At 39.9% G+C, this 11355-nt stretch overlaps 1 non-coding gene across 1 annotated transcript; it reads right to left on the minus strand.

The window, feature by feature from the left end:
* Positions 1-1421: 1421 nt before the first annotated feature.
* On the minus strand, positions 1422-1526 carry LOC130864984 (U6 spliceosomal RNA). The gene has a single exon (XR_009056028.1). It is a non-coding gene; the product is annotated as a U6 spliceosomal RNA (small nuclear RNA).
* Positions 1527-11355: the final 9829 nt, after the last annotated feature.

The raw sequence follows: 11355 nt of genomic DNA on the forward strand, positions 1-11355 counted from the left end.
AATGTGTGCTAATGGCTCTCTCGTCACGGCCTGTGTTGGCTGAGCACTGGATGTCATGGTACCTTCTGGCTTAATTGTGCATTTCCTTGCTTCCTTTGGTTTCTGTCTGTCAAAACAAAAACATTTTTATGCTGGTGCATATGAATATAAAAATAGTTAACAATGGAACAATTTCATATGCTGGAAATATTTTTGTTTCTACTCTAAGTTTTGCAGTTCTAGGAACCGCGCCAGGACCTTGCACACACTAGGCAAATTCTCTACCGTTGACCTACACCAATAGATTTGAAATACTTTTTAAAAATCCAAACAAAGCATACACATGTGCTCTTAAAATTATCAGTGGGATCTTCCATTATTCTGGATAATAATTTGTTTTTCAAGTTAGATTCATAGGAAAAAAGGCTTTAATGTGGGCATTCAAGCCATGTACAATGTGTCTGTCCTTTGCTGAAGTGGTTGTAAAAACAGAGGGAACGAGCAAGCATTGAAGAAACGAGAACATTAAACAATGGTATTATTAGTTTAACATTTGGAGTGGCAAAAAATGCCCACACATATGGAACTTTCAGTTTTGGGTCATACACATCAAGATAATAGAATATAACAAGATGACTTTAATATTAAGAATGAATCAAACATAACTGTCCTCTATGATTCAGAAGTTCTCTCTCTCCCTCTGCTCTTCCCTTTTGCTAAAGAATAACAATATCTGTTATTATTCCCTCCCTCCCTACTTCCTTTTTCCCTCCCTCGCTCACTCCCTTCCTTCCTTTGGAGACAGGTTCTCACTCTCCTCTGTCACCCAAGGCTGACTTCTAATTCTCTGCAACCCTCCTCTTACTTCAGCCTCTCAAGTCCTGGGATTATAGGCCTGAGTCTCCAGAGGCCTATAATCTGAGGGGCCCTCTCTAGGAACATAAATTATCATTGTTTGTGAGCATAAAGAATTCTGGTTATTGTCACACTGCATTGGGGGAAAACCCCATGAAGTCTCAACCCTGTAGGTAACTGAGGAGCCGGGAGCAGGGGAGGTGGCTCCTCCCCCCAGGAAGAGCACGCCAGCTGGCTGTGTAGTGCCAATGCCCAGCCCTGAAAACACACCTGCAAGAAACATTATACAAACCGAGGAGGCTATATTTAGGAATATATATGTATATACATATATCAATGAAGTTAGTAATTAATCAAAAACGATGCAGTGAATTTGGAGGAGATCAGGGAGGGGTCTATGGGAGGACAGAAGGGAGGAAAGGGAAGGGAGAATGATGTAATTCTAATAGAATCTCAAAAACAAAAAGAATTCTGGTTATTTGGTTCTCATTAGATAGATGCTTATAGTGTTTGCCTCAGTTCTGCTTTGGATTTCATATATTTACAGTAACTCCAGTGAAATTATTCAGATCTGACTTTTTATTTTTTTAAGTATGAAACGATTCACAAACTTGCATGTCACCTTTGAGCAGAGGCCACGTTAATCTTCTCTGTATCATTCCAGTTTAAGTATGTGTGCTACTGAAGAGAGCCTCGGGTCTCTTAGTGGTCTGGCTTGACCACTTTTTCACTAGCTAGTTTTCAACAAAAAAAGTGCAAATAAAAGATTTTATTATCTGGGTATGGTGGTGCACATCTTTAACCCAGTACTATGGAGGCAGAGACAGGCAAAGTTTTTTGAGTTTGAGGCCAGCCTAGTCAACACAGTGAGTTCCAAGTCAGTCAAGGTTACATAATTGCAATAAATTTTACCTTATTTATTTTACTTCTTATTTTATATGCTGTATTAATACCTAATATTATAACATTAAATAGAATACTTAATAATGCTACATGTATTAACTCAAGTAAAATTTCTGTCTAATATGCATATATATGTTTGTTTCTTCCTGTTTCTCTATCTGGCTTGGAGTTAGATAAATCAAGGTGAAATTATATGAGCAGGGATATCCTTTTGAGCTTCTTAATTTTTAAAAATACATATATGTATCACAGTTTCAAACAGTAAAGGCAAATAATTAGCATTTAAGACTTGAGTGGAGGAAGTAGCATTGTATTAACTTCACTAAGTCAGGATGGTTTATTTAGGAAGGCGTCTGGCAGGTCCTGAATTAGAGCTTAATCAAGTGCCATTGCTTTATTCTGACAGCACTGTTTGACCTTCAGCTACTATTTGTACCTAAAAGAGATTAATGTAAGAAGCATCGATCTTAAAAGAATATTATGACCAAGATTAGAGAATCCTAAACAAGCCCCTTAATGTTTGGAAAAGGAAGTAACATAAGAAAAAAATATTATACTGTGTTTTAAAAAACATAGTAAGAGGCCAGTTTCTTTCTGGTCCTTTGGAAGGAACTGACAGGCCCCCATTGTAATTTGTAGACAGCAGGGCTGTCGCTGCAGGGGTGTTTTTTTCAGCTATTCTAATAAACCCACATACAATCATATATATTTGAGTCATAGAAAGACACAGGACATGCATATTTTGCTGACGTTAACTTAAAATACCTTAGGACAAAATGTAGAACCGATAATCTGGTGTTTCACTGGAATTATGAGAACAAATGGTTTTGTCTTTATTTATTTATTTATTTATTTATTTATTTATTTATTTATTTTTAACTTGGGTTTGAACCCCAGGCCTTGTATCTGACAGACGACCACTCTACCACCGAGCTACAGCCCCTGAGAACAAAAGGCTTTAAGAGTCTGATTTTCATATTAGGAGTTGAGATTGAGATTTGGAAACCGATGACAGCTCATCAGTTGTCTGAATTGGTTGCCAGGCAGCCTGAGCTATGGCAAATTTTATAATTCTCATTTAATTTTATGTCTTAATTTATTAGTGACTTTAATAAAAATATTAGAGACACCAATGGCACAAACTTGCAAGAGGGTGCATCTTCTGACAGTCTCGCTTGCCTCTGACAGAGCAGTTGACTGAGTGTTCACACTGTTACGTGTTACCTGAGGGCTTAGTGGGTGCCTGAGTTATCTTCACTCAATCCACATGAAACTTTTACAACGTAAGCACTATTATTTCCACATTATACCAACAAGGAAACAGACTGAGAGAAGTGAAACCTTCCCAAGGAACTGTTCATAAACTCAGCAGTGGGATTAAATTAGGTCCGACTGGCTCTAAACTAGAGCTCTTTCTATTATATACCACTGCTGAGACAGTGGACTATGATAAATACAACTTATAAAAAACTAGAGGAAAGGATTTTGAGTGTTTTTACCACAAGAAATGATTGTTTGGGGGGCTGTAGAGATGGCTCAGAGGTTAAGAATACTGACTGCTCTTCCAGAGGACCCAGGTTCAATTCCTAGCACCCATATGGCAGTTCACACTGCTTGTAACTCGAGTTTCAGGGGATCCAACACCCTCACACTGACATATATGTAGGCAAAACATTAATGCACATTAAATAAAAATAAATAAGTTGCCGGGTGGTGGTGGCGCACGCCTTTAATCCCAGCACTCGGGAGGCAGAGGCAGGCGGATCTCTGGGAGTTCGAGGCCAACCTGGTCTACAAGAGCTAGTTCCAGGACAGGTCCAAAGCTACAGAGAAACCCTGTCTCAAAATAACAACAACAAAACGCTTATTTGAGAAGACAGATATGTTCCCTTGGATTTACAAATTACACACCATAGACAAGTATTGAATCATCATATGATACTCCATAGATGTATATAGCTTTATGGTTTTTATGTACCAGTTGAAAATAAATAAAATTAAAAATAAAAACAAATGAATTTTTTTTGGAGTTGAAGTTCCAAGGCTGTATGATAGCCCTAGATATAGAATTTATAAGTGGAAATAGAAAGAACACAAACACTTTATTATCAAGTCTGTGGCCCAGAGCATGGCTTTGGCTTCTTGGGAAGTTGTTACAGTCTGGGGTTGTGAGTGTGTTGTGTAGGCTGTAAGCTGTTTATTAGCAACTCATGAGCAATTCAAAGCACTGTGTACTTTGTCTTTATGCATATATTGATTTCTGATTATCTGAAAATGTCTTTAAACTAGTTTTATTTGAATTTGAAAATACATGAGAAGAGAACTAGGGAGTGAGAGGGGCAAGTGACTCTCCTGGGCAGCAGAAACATGGAGAAACTACTTCAAACCATGCCTCTTAGTCTTGGTTTTATTTATTTATTTATTTATTTATTTATTTATTTAGATTTATTTATACAGTATCCTGCCTGTAGGCCAGAAGAGGGCACCAGGTCTCATTATAAGTGGTTGTGAGCCACCATGTGGTTGCTGGGAATTGAACTCAGGACCTCTGGAAGAGCAGTCAGTGCTCTTAACCATTGAGCCATCTCAAGAAATGTAGTATTATTTTCACATGAAAGCCATTCAAGACAGAATGCCATGTGGCAGACAGATAACAAGGGTTAGCAAGGGGAGGAAGTTGTTTTAAATGAGGTGTAATTATTACTTGATACTTCTGAAGGCATAGAGATTGTCTACCCCGAGCTTAACAGTGTTGTCTAGGGGGCAGAGGCCATGGTTAGTTTCTCTGTAGAAGGAAGGAGCTTCTGAGGAGAGTGGTGTTCATCCTTCTCACTGAAGAAAGACACTGATATGACCTAGTTTCTAGAATCTCGTTTGCCTTCTGGAAATGTAGACATGAACCTTATAGTAAGATATCATAGGCAACTGTCTTCTCGTTTTTCTCTCTTTCTTTTTCCCAGAAAGGAAAGTAAAATAATTCCCTTTTTACTGTTAACTTCTCTGAGGCCGTCAGTAGTTTTCCTTTCTCTACTGAAATCTAATTCATCTCTTCAGGTAATCATGAGAGGGCTGGAGAGATGGCTCAGCAGTTAAGAGCACTGACTGCTCTTCCAGAGGACCTAGGTTCAATTCCCAGCACACACATGGCAGCTCACAACTGTCTGTAACTTCAGTTCCAGGGGCTCCAACACCCTCATACACATGTAAATAAAACACCAATACATATAAAATAAAAACAAATAACTAAGAAGAAGCTCACAAGATACAGGTAATAATAAAAAGTGTCTCCCACGAGCATAGAGGCGATTCATGGGCTCCATAGACGGGTGTTTTACTTACCATAGACATGACTTCTGACTATGTGGTTCTAGACAGTGAAGTAAAGTCATTTTCAAAAGCCCAGGATGTTCTCGAGTCTTCCAACAGTCCTCTACCCCACACCTGACCAAAGTACTTGCTCCATTTCCTGAAGCTGGGACAGCAATTAGGTCCATAAAAATGAAGTTCATTAATGAAAACTAATTGAAAATTAATTCACCATGACTCCAGGGAAAAGCTTGCATTTAAAACATTGTGTTGTTAGCAAGTGAGACTGTAATCATCAGAGCATGGCAAAATACTTCAGAATGACACATAGGTTAATGAGGTGGTGGAGCGTCAGAAAAACAAAGGCTTGTAACATTAAAACAGCCACCGCACTTAGAACGCTGCCCTGCCCCTTCCTTCTGCCTTCCCTTTCTGTCTCAGCCCACCTTTTTATTTTATTCTCACCTGCCAGAGCAGATGCCACACCATTATCCGCTCACCCAGCCATCTTTCCCACAGGAAAAATTCTACGATAATTCTCCCACTTTTGAGGATTAAGTATGATTTCTGCAAGCGCCAATCAATCCACTTTCCAACCCCTTAGGAATCTTGCTTTACGTATTTTAAATGTGCTCTTACAGGAAATTCAAACTTTCATAAGAGAGAGTAGGGCAACGGAATCCTCTCCCCTGATTCCAGCAGTCATTTACCAGAGACACACCTGAAGATACATTTCAGTAAATACAAAGACAAACATTCAGATTTCTGAGACTTCTGTTCTTGCAAGTTAAATATCGTTCAGAAACACACTGACTTTTTCTTCTTTTTGTCTTTAATTACTTAAAAATTCTTTACTGGGCTTGAGATGTAGCTCCTCTGGTGGGCATTTGCCTAGCAAGTGCAAGGCCTTAGGCTTGAGGCCTCCCATCAGGAAACAAAAAGCATTAAAGGTGTGCAGGCATGCGTGAGTGTAAGAGTGATGGGCACTTATTCCTTCAAGGTTCACTTACATTTCTTCTAGGAGTTTATCTAAAGCACTGTCTGAAGCCTTTTCAACCTGTGAGTTTCTATTTTTTGTTTGCGTGTATGGATTTAAGTCATTGGAATTTTGTTGGTTTTATTTCACTTTGAGTGCAATTGTTCTCCATAAATACTATTTTTCTTCCTCTTTTTTTCTTTCTTTCTCTCTTTTTTTTTCTTGGTTTTTCAAGATAAATGTAGCAGCTCTGGCTGTCCTGGAACTTGCTTTGTAGACCAAACTCACAGAGATCCACCTGCCTCTGTCTCCTGAGTGTGGGGATTAAAGGTGTGAGCCACCACACCTGGCAGAAAACAGTCCTTTTTATTTTGCTCTTGACATCATTCATAGTTAGGATTGACATAAAAATATTAGCAAGAATCTAAGGAATAGTGACCTTTTCTCTCTACAAGTGTTTATCATCATCACCACCACCACCACCACCATCACAGTTAGAAAGTGTTGGAAAGAGCCACCATGCACTAAATTCTGTCATGGATGAAAGAAAATACAGTGTGCTGACCAATGTGGGAGGAGCGAAGAGACTGCGGTGTGATAATAAACCCTCAGATCACAAAAGAAAGCCGCCTTAGCCTTTCTACTGCTGTGATAAAACACCATGACCAAAAGCCACTTTGAGAGGAAAGGGTTTATTCAGACATATCTGGCTACAAGAACCTCATGAAGAGGAGTCAGGGCAGGAACTGAAGGCAGGAGCCGAGGCAGAGGCCATGGGGAAAATGTTGCTTACTGGCTTGTTCCTCATGACTTGCTCCATCTGCTTTCTTTTTTCTTTTTCTTAAATAATTTATATACTTATATTTTATGTGCATTGGTGTGTGTTTGCGTGAGAGTTTCAGATCTTGGAGTTACAGACAGTTGCAAGCTGCCATGTGGGCTCTGGGAATTAAACCCAGGTCCTCTGGAAGAGTAGTCCCTGCTCTTAACTGCTGAGCCATCTCTCCAGCCCCTCAGCCTGCCTTTTCATACAGCCAAGATCACTTGTCTAGGGATGATGGCACCGGCAATGGACTGGTTCTCCTGCGTCAGTCACTAATCAAGAAAATGCCCCACATTACCAGGCAAATGTGTTGTTAGCAGTATTATTTCAGATCTGCGGCAGTGTTTAGAATTAAAGGTCTTGTTTCGATGGGCATGGTGACACACGCCTTTATCCCCCACTTGGGAGGCAGAGGTCACCATGCCCATCGAAACAAGACCTTTATAAAACAAAACACACAAGGAGACAAAAAAGTGTGACAGAGTAAATACTTAAATAACTGATGCCACGTCCAGCACTGTCCTGTAAACAGACAGCAGATGCCACTCCCAGCACTGTCCTGTAAACAGACAGCAGATGCCACGCCCAGCACTGTCCCGCAAACAGACAGCAGATGCCACGCCCAGCACTGTCCCGCAAACAGAGAAGAGACTGACACTGGGTTCGAATTTTGACTTTTTTTTTTAGAATTTAATTGCTAAGAAAAATTCTACGTACTTCAATTTTTAGAAGACTTGATATAATACTAACACTCAAAACCTTGCTAGACCCATATTCAAAGAGGAACCAGAGATACAAAAAAGATGTGGCCCAAGGTATCCCAACCATCCTAATCCCCCGAGCTCCTCCCATCCTCCCCCTATCCTATACTGATGAATATCTTGCATATCACCTTAGAACCTTCATCTGGCGATGGATGAAGAGAGACAGATTCTCAATTTGGAGCAACGGTCTGAGCTCTTAAGGTCCAAATGAGGAGCAGAAGGAGGGAGAACAAGAGCAAAAAATCAGGACCACGAGGGATGCACCCACCCACTGTGACAGTGGAACTGATTTATTAGGAGCCCACCAAGGCCAGCTGGTCTGGGACTGAATAAGCATGGGTTGATTCCGGACTCTCTGAGCATGGCGGTCAATGAAGACTGATGAGAAGCCAAGGACAATGGCACTAGGTTTCGATCCTAATACATGAACTGGCTTTGTGGGAGCTTAGCCTGTTTGGACGCTCACCTTTCTGGACGTAGATAGAAGGACCTTCGTCTTCCCGCAGGGCAGAGAATTTGGACTGCTCTTCAGTATCGAGAGGGAGGGGGAATGGTGTGGGGGGAGGAGAAGAGGAGTGGGGATAGGGGGAGGGGAGTGGGGGGAGGGGGCAATATTTGGGAGGAGGGGAGGGAAATGGGAAACGGGGAGCAGGTGGAAATTTTAATTAAAAAAGAATAAAAAAAAAAAAAGATGTGGATTTTTTTTTTCCGATGGTGAATCTGTCTGTTAAATGTCCCTGCTCTCTCTACTTGGTCAGACAGCTCCTTCCCTTGACTGCAGTTCTTCTCCATTTCCTGCCTGTGGGGATATTATGTTGTCCATTTCACGTGACTTTTTTGGCCTGCTCTGGAATGTACGCAAATGCCACTTTTAGTACAAAGTTCAACGGAGTAAGTTAGCAAGAGTCCGGGGTGGTAAGGGAAGGCGATGGCTGAACCACAGTGTCACCCTGCGAGAGGCGCCCGAGGCTGACTGAACACAGCAACCGAGTTCTGCCCAGTTTTATAAGAAGGCCAGGATAAACACGGCGTGTGTGTCCTCTGAGAGCCGTGCCAAACGAAACGCATGTCCACATTTCTTGAGTTTCTCCGTTAATCTTCCTAAAGCTGGTACTCATTGTCTATGCGTTAAAGTCCGTGATGGATGCCAACACAGGGACTTTTAAACCAGGAGCCATGTATCCGAATGACAGTATCAAAGAACATATGTCCATGTCCCTTTATTCCCAACAGCTAGTCGATTAAATACCTCTATTTTTCCTTGGATAACTGACATGGAACCCAGAGACCCGCTCTTGGAAACAGTTACTGGTGAGAAAAGAGAGAGAAAAAAAAAAAATAGAGACCCTTGGCTGAATTTTAGTTTGAGCATTTCAGAGCTGGTATTTGCAAACTCAGAAAAAAAAAAGGAGGGGGAGGGCTTTTCATTAATCCGGGATTTTGGAAACAGTTACTCCTAGCTCACAACTGCATACAAATACAAAAATCCTAATGGGACTATTTTCTTACTAAGCCTGTAACAGTTTACACTCACCTAATGGCCTGGGGTTATGAGCAAACTACTCAATTAGAGAATTTAGGCTGCTTGCCCACATATTTTAGAGCAAATTATCCTTTCACAAACGCAGAACCCCTATATAAAAATCCTAACTAGTATTTCCTGGGGGAAAAAACATACTATTCCTCAAATTCCCACCTTGAAACTACTAAGAGTTTGTCTTTCTGCTAGGGCAAAGATTTTTATGATAATAATTGTTTTTATGTCACATACCTCACTGTTGCTCTTCCTGCTGACTTGTGTTTTGACCTTTAAGTAACTGTGGAATTATAATCGATACACTTCAAAATGAGGACTTTTTTTCTAAGGTCTTTTTCGAAGTTGAGGGTTTCAGATTAGAAAGTATGGAATCCAGTCAATTCTTTGATAACAGATCTCGGCTTGTGGGGTTAAATGAATTTCATGGTTATTCTTAACACTTGCTATTTCTTCTTAGGCCTCTTTCATTTAAAATGGGGTCGGTGCTTCCAATCTATAAACACCCATTAAAAGTTGTCCACCCTTTTTTACTTGGCTGCTGGTCTTAATTGTCTGCAGATGGGTGGATCGCTGCATTTTATTTCAAAGGTAGAGATTTGCAAAAATGTAAACGGGCCTATTAAAAGTTTTAAATCAACTCTCAACATCCATTAAAAGGATCCATGTGTAAATGGGAATTGAACTCAACGGGCAAGTGTCTTTTGCTCTCAAACATTCCTAGCTACATTAAAGTATGGCTTACTACCAGTGAGCAGCTCATGTGCTCAACACAATGGCTGCAGGAGAATTACCTTAAAAATTCCTGCAGAAGTTGGAAGTAACGCAGTAAGAACTGCTATGCACCTTATCAATTTCCACTGCCTTTAAGAGGAATAGAAACATTTGTTATGCGTTCCATAACAAAATAAAAATTCCATATATTTAGTCCCGTAGAGTATTGAATAGAGAATCTTAAAACATGACTATTTTTAATAGTTCATCTATTGAACTTTTATTTTCTATCCTATTAAAATTCCTTCCAAAAAAAAAAAAAAAAGGAATGATTCTCAGTTCTGCCCATGACTGCGAGCTGAACCCTAGCTCGCATATCTTGCCACTGTGGTGTTCTGGCTTATCTTGCCTAAGGGGCTGACAGTTTGTCTCAGATCCTACAGTTTCATTTGTTCCTCTCTCACCAGCTTTCCCCTTGGTCTTGTTTCTCGTTAGCCCACCCTGATGGCTGACCACTTCTAATCCACAAACGAAGCACACATTAAACACTAAAACTGTGTGTCCTTGATCTTTGCAAAATCGAACCCATCACAGACATGATTTACCTTGATTTTTTTCTGCATTTAAAACGAAATATTCTGAACAGTACAGACCATGCTAGAATCTTCGTCCTTGAAAGTCAGCCCCATACAACCACCTTCTAGTCAGGACTATAGTTGAATTGCTATAGAGTGTTTTGCTCATGTTGGTTTTGAGACCTATCATCAGTACCCAGTAGTCCAACAGAGGCTTGAGCATCTGCTAAGTATATTGTCTTCATCCTTTCCCTAAGTACAATGAACCGTTTAGTTAAAGACAAATAGTATTTCCCCCTAAACTCAGTTTCGACAGAGAGGTTATAGTGACAATGTTTAAAAGACGCCGTAGTCTTGGAGATTGCTATTTACTTATTACATTTGTCTGTGACAAAAGAGGAAGCAATTTGGGTACCTCAACAGAAAAAAAAAATAAAATAGTTGAGATTACATTCCTTTAGCTTGCAAAAAGATGTTTATAAGCTTTAAACAAAATTTTACTTTCAAAAACTATTTCAATAATGGTTATCTTTTTTTGGAGTAAGATCTCTGATACTTTTCCATGTGGCTCTTATTATGTGAATAGCCATCTAAGCTTGCATATGTAATTGCATGAATTACGAACTGTGACTTTATTTCTTTTATAATCTTTGTAGTTCTTGTCATTACTTTTACATGTCTATGTCTGGCAATATGTAGCTTTGAAACTATGCCAAAAATATTTATTGTCCTATATCTGGCGTTCTCATACTATGTGGTTGGGTTTGGTCTCCAAGCTGGGTGAAGCCTATTAGCAGATAGAGTTCTTGGCATTTGTGTGAAAATGTCTTAAGCAATTTTAGTATGTCCCTGAATTATGTAGCCTTTTGCAGACCTTGAAACAAATATGAAGTTAAAATTCAATGCTCGAGTTATCTTTTTTTTGA

The sequence above is a fragment of the Chionomys nivalis genome, chromosome 22 (assembly GCF_950005125.1).
Source record: "Chionomys nivalis chromosome 22, mChiNiv1.1, whole genome shotgun sequence".
Taxonomy (NCBI): domain Eukaryota; kingdom Metazoa; phylum Chordata; class Mammalia; order Rodentia; family Cricetidae; genus Chionomys; species Chionomys nivalis.